Source organism: Rhinopithecus roxellana, chromosome 12, assembly GCF_007565055.1.
Source record: "Rhinopithecus roxellana isolate Shanxi Qingling chromosome 12, ASM756505v1, whole genome shotgun sequence".
Taxonomy (NCBI): domain Eukaryota; kingdom Metazoa; phylum Chordata; class Mammalia; order Primates; family Cercopithecidae; genus Rhinopithecus; species Rhinopithecus roxellana.
This window is the reverse complement of record NC_044560.1, coordinates 73,942,838-73,949,019: the sequence shown is the minus strand read 5'-3', so window position 1 is coordinate 73,949,019 and position 6,182 is coordinate 73,942,838.

The following is a 6,182-nucleotide window of genomic DNA, read 5'->3' as shown; positions in this document are numbered from 1 at the left end:
TACACAAAATGAAACTGCTGTAATTCAACTTTAGAAGCAAAGAATAGCCTTACATTGTTAAATATAGAAAATATATGTATCTACTTTGCAGAACAGAGTTAGACCCTCTGATATGTAAAACAAATATTAGGAAATAAACTATGTTATTATTCAGATATAGGCTGAAGAAAGTAGAGGAAAATCCTATAATTCCTTTTTGCCAGCAGCAAAATTAAATTTATAAGTAAATATTTTAGTAAATATAGAGTACCTACTAATTATCTAATTTACTGCAGGCGTAATGTGCAAATTCTAGCATATTGTTTTAAATATCTGAATCTAAAATTACAGAAAAATTTGCAGTAGAAAATAGAAAGTAAAAATATATAAGGAGAGTGACATTAGTAAGATAAAAAGACTACCTGGGCGCAGTGGCTCACGCCTGTAATGCCAGCACTTTGGTAGGCCGAGGCATGCAGATCACGAGGTCAAGAGATTGAGACCATCCTGGCCAACATGGTGAAACCCCTGTCTCTACTAAAGATAACAAAAAATTAGCCAGGCGTGGTGGCGGGCACCTGTAATCCCAGCTACTTGGGAGGCTGAGGCAGGAGAATCGCTTGAACCAGGGAGACGGAGATTGCAGTGAGCCAAGACCGCACCATTGCACTACAGCCTGGGCAAAAGGAGCAACACTCCATCTCAAAAAAAAAAAAAAAAAAGAAAAAGAAAAAAAATTGCAAAAAAAAAAAAAAAATGAAGACTAAAGTGTCTGATTTTCATATCCTCTTACAGCAAAAAAAAAAAAAAAAAAAAAAAAAAAAAATCAGCCATACCTGACAAAAATGCCTTTATGAGAGAATCAGGCACTGTGGCTCACACCTGTAATGACAGCTACGTGGTACATTAAGGTTATGAAACTGCTTCAGGACAGGATTTCGAGACGAGCCTGGGTTATGTAGCAAGACGCCATCACCAAAATAAGTACCTGTAAGACAGATTTGAGATCCAGGGAGGGAGTTGTGAAACACTGTCAAAGCTTAAGATTGAGAAGAGTTTTATTTAGAAGGCAGGCCCTCATTCAGGTGGGAAACTACAGGACCTCTTTTCTGGGCTACAGACCAGGATAGGGTTCACCCAACTTGGTCCCACTGAGAATTCTGAACTTAACTCTGTAACCATCCCAAACTTTTCCCAGCCACAGTCTGGCAGAGGTCCTGCCATTCCTAGACCTGGAGGAAGGTACCCATTTACAGCCATGTAGGCAGGCCTGCAGACCTTGGCCTTTACTGTGGTCCCTGAAGCAGTTCAATGACTCAGTTTCATTTAACTGAGCCAAGTATGTGGTCCGTTCTGCCTATATAGAAACCCTTACAGGGTTACTTGAGGAAATGCTCTCTAGTACTCACTGAAAGCCATACTCATCCACATCCTTACCATAAGCAGTCCTGACTGCATAAACATGCCCTAGTGTCTGCCCTGTGGAGCAAAGTCCTGAAGAATATTCAGTCTAAAAATAAAATGGAAATTACAACTACCCAAGCCCCTGTAGCAAGCCAACTAAAGGTGGACCCTAGTGGAGACCCAGCAGCCTTGTGACCAGGCTACAACCCCTCTTCAGTACAAATTCAGAGAAGATCTCATCACCCTAAGGGCCAACAAAAGAAGATCTTTACCTTATAAAATCAGTTTGTGAAAACTTGAAGAACTTGCTCCATTGAATTCAGACACCAATACAAAACTATATTGTGCCCATTGTCAATGCTTCTTTTTTTTTTTTTTTTTTTTTTTTTTTTTTGTGAGATGCAGTTTTGCTCTTGTTGCCCAGGCTGAAGTGCATTGCTGTGATCTTGGCTCACTGCAACCTCTGACTCCGGCGTTCAAGAGATTCTCCTGTCTCAGCCTCCCAAGTTGCTGGGATTACAGACTCATGTCACCACACTCAGCTAATTTTTGTATTTTTAGTAGAGACAGGGTTTCATCATATTGGTCAGACTGGTCTCAAACTCCTGACCTCAGGTAATCCACACTCTTTGGCCTCCCAAAGTGCTGGGATTACAGGTGTGAGCCACAGAGTCTGGCCAATGCTTCTATTTTAATGTAGCACTGGAAGTATGTGGCAGAAGAATTAGTCATAGAAATAAAAAAAATCAGCCAGGCGCGGTGGCTCAAGCCTGTAATCCCAGCACTTTGGGAGGCCAAGAGGGGCGGATAATGAGGTCAGGAGATCGAGACCATCCTGGCTAACACAGTGAAACCCTGTCTCTACTAAAAAATACAAAAACTAGCCGGGCGAGGTGGCGGGCGCCTGTAGTCCCAGCTACTCGGGAGGCTGAGGCAGGAGAATGGTGTAAACCTGGGAGGCGGAGCTTGCAGTGAGCTGAGATCCAGCCACTGCACTCTAGCCTGGGCGACAGAGCGAGACTCCATCTCAAAAAAAAAATAAAAAATAAAAATAAAAATAAATCTATTGAAATAAAAAAAAGTAAAAAGTTGCTGTTTGCAGATCATACAATTGTGTATATAAAAAACCATAAACAGTACATAAAAATCTCTCTAAACTAATAAACACACTCAGTAAATTAGCAAAATACAAAATTAACATACAAGTATATATATGGTTTCATACGCTTTTTTTTTTTTTTTTGGAGAAGGAGTCTTGCTCTTGTTGACCAGCCTGGAGTGCAATGGTGCGATCTTGGCTGACTGCAACCTCCACCTCCCAGGTTCAAGTGATTCTCCTGTCTCAGCCTCCCGAGTAGCTGGGATTACAGGCATGAACCACCACACCCAGCTAATTTTTGTATTTTCAGTAGAGACAGTCTGTGAAATTAGCTAGGTGGGTTGTTGGGTGCCTGTAAGATAGATATTTGCATATCCACAAAACAATGGAAAAGCAGCCAGTCTGTGCACCACACCCAGCTAAATTCTGTATTTTCAGGTTTCTCCATGTTGATTAGGTTGGTCTTGAACTCCCTACCTCAGTTGATACACCCGCCTCAGTCTCCCTAAGTGCTGGAATTACAGGCGTTGGCCACCGTGCCTGGTTATGGTTTCATACACTCAAAACAGACTATCTGACAAAATGGAGGAAAAAAAGATCTTATTTACTATAGCATTAAGTAATAAATTTCTAAGAAAAAAATTGACCAAGGAGGTAAAAATCTTTACAATAAAAAATGAAAAAATTAGAGAAGATCCAAATAAATTTTAAAATATTTTATGTCTATGGATTGAAAGAATAAATATTAATAAAGTGCCATATTATCCAAAGTGATCTATAGATTCAATAAACTTCCTATCAAAATTGCAGTGGCATTTTTTTCACAGTACTGGAAAATGCAATTCTAAAATTTACATGAAACTAAAGTAAACTTTGAATAGCCAAAGCAACCTTGAGGAAAAAGAACAAAGCAGAAAAATATCATACTTATAATTTCAAACTATATTTCAAGACTTTATAGTAATAAAAACAGATAGACCGTGCAGAAAAATGAACAAAAACTACAACAGAAACTATTACTCTTACACATATCAGACCTGATGCAAAAAGAGAAGATGAAAAATAGTTTTAGTTTCTCTAAATCATGCAGATAGATATTTGCATATCCGCAAAACAATGGAAAAGCAGCCAGACTGTGCAGTATCTTTTTTGTTTGTTCGTTTTGTTTTGTTTTGTTTTGTGACAGAGTTTCACTCTGTTGCCCAGGCTGGGGTGCAATGGCACAATCTCAGCTCATGGCAAGCTCCATCTCCTGGGCTCAAGTGATTCTTTGGCCTCAGCCTCCCAAGTAGCTGTGATTACAGGCACCCAACAACCCACCTAGCTAATTTCTGTATTTTTAGTAAAGACGAGGTTTCACAATGTTGGTCAGGCTAATCTTGAATTTCTGACCTCTGATGGTCCACCTGCCTTGGCCTCCCAATATTCTGAGATTACAGACATAAGCCAATGTGCCCAGCCTCTGCAGTCTCTTGTATGCCATAAAGATGTCTTTGGCTCTCACTGTGAACTTGAAGGAAGCTCACCAAAAGAAAAGTAGAATCCTTAGAGAATTTAAAATGACAAGAGAGAAGATGCCCATTTGTGGGAGCAAAATTAAATAAATGAATAAACAAACAACACAGCTGCCCAGGAACTATTTTCTTTGGAACACAGCTTTCTGAATCACATTTTAAAAACTGGCTTTCTCATTGACCTTGGGACCTGTTATCTGTGTAGTCTGTGGTATTCAATTTCACTCACACCTACCTGGGGGTTTGGCAATCATCTCATGTCTCTTTATAGTCAAAGGTCTTTTTCCTTGCTCCAGACAGGTGATCAGATCTGTCTTAGAGACAACAATACCTGTTTTATTAAAAATAAATAACATGAATCTTGCTCATATTCTGCAATTACAAGCTAGTAATGTGCTCAGCAGAGCAGATGTAATAAAATATTCTTATAAATTAATACCATAGTACTAATTTATAACAGAAATTTCTAAATATTTAGAAAATACTTTCAGCTGGGTGCAGTGGCTCACACCTGTAATCCTAGCACTTCGGGAGGCTGAGGTGGGCAGATAACCTGAGGTCAGGAGTTCAAGACCAGCCTGACCATCATAGAGAAACCCCATCTCTACTAAAAATACAAAAAATTAGCCGGACATGGTGGCACATGCCTGTAATCCCAGCTACTCAGGAGGTTGACACAAGAGAATTGCTTGAACCCAGGAAGTGGAGGTTGTGGTGAGCGGAGATCATGCCATTGCACTCCAGCCTGAACGACAAGAGTGAAACTCCGTCGAAAAGAAAAGAAAAGGAAAGGAAAGGAAAGGAAAGAAATGAAAAGAAAGAAAGAAGAAAGAAAAGAAAGAAAGAAAGAGAGAAAGAAAGAAAGAAAGAAAGAAAAGAAAGAGAGAAAGGAAGAGAAGAAAGAAAGAAAGAAAGAAAGAAAGAAAGAAAGAAAGAAAGAAAGAAAGAAGGAAGGAAGGAAGGAAGGAAGGAAGGAAGGAAGGAAGGAAGGAAGGAAGGAAGGAAGGAAGGAAGGAAGGAAGGAAGGAAGGAAAGAAAGAAGGAAAGAAAGAAAGAGAAAGAAAGAAAATACTTTCAATATGCAGGTTTCTTAATTTTACTCTCTGGTACTACGGAATCAAAAATTGCTGGTGGCAATTAGATTTTCAGATGTGGGCAACAATATTTTATACCACTAAATTTCTGGAATTACCACTAATTTAGAGTGAAGAATACAGCTCAACTCAGGAATGTGGAAAGTTTGGATTAAGATGAAACATCTTGAAGAAATTCTATTCTAAATGAACAAATTCTGAAGATTTTCTGGAAAAAGCAATCTGAAACTCTTTTATGAAAAGAATAAATTACTAAAAAACATTCTACAAAAAAAGAGAAATAAAACCTTTAGGGTATATTATGAATTATGTATTCAAGTTATCCTCACCAAGGAAGACCAGGTTTCTGTGGTTCTCTAATATCACATCCCTATATAAATTCCGCTGTGCAGTGTCCAGGCAATGCCACTCCTCCAGAGAGAATTCTATGGCCACATCTCTAAATTGCAATGGTCCCTGACACACACACACACACACACACACACACACACTTTTACTAATGGCCATGAGCAGAATTTTTAATTTGACTTAAGGTGAAATGTGAGAGTAAAGAGAACTGGTTCTGACTTACAGGACTGACTAAAATTATCCAATAAAATAATTTTCAACACAGAAATATTCTCTACTGTATTCTCTAACTCTGAGAAAAAAGAGCAGCGTAAGATCCACAACATCAGTTCATATATATTTTCCTAGATAATAAAGTATAAAATTAAGGGCATGAACAAGAACATGTACAGTTTTGAGTACTATATTTATATCATACAGAATGAGTTGTGAATATTTTTCAGATGAAAAAGACAGGTTGAGTTAGAAGGCACCTCTCAAATTTTAATATACATAATAAGCCAAAGACCTTGTTATGCAGGCTTTTTTTCCATAAGATCTGGAATAAAGTCTGATTTTTTGAATTTCTAGCTAGCTCATCAATAATGCCAATGCTTTTGGCCCAAGAAGGATATTTTGTCAAACAACTAGTAAGTGGAAGAGCCTGTGTTTTTCCCAGTTTTTCTGGCCTGTAAACAAAGATAAGAGCCTTCATATTTCAATAAAAATATGTACTAAAAAAATAAAAAAGGACAGCTGCCAGAT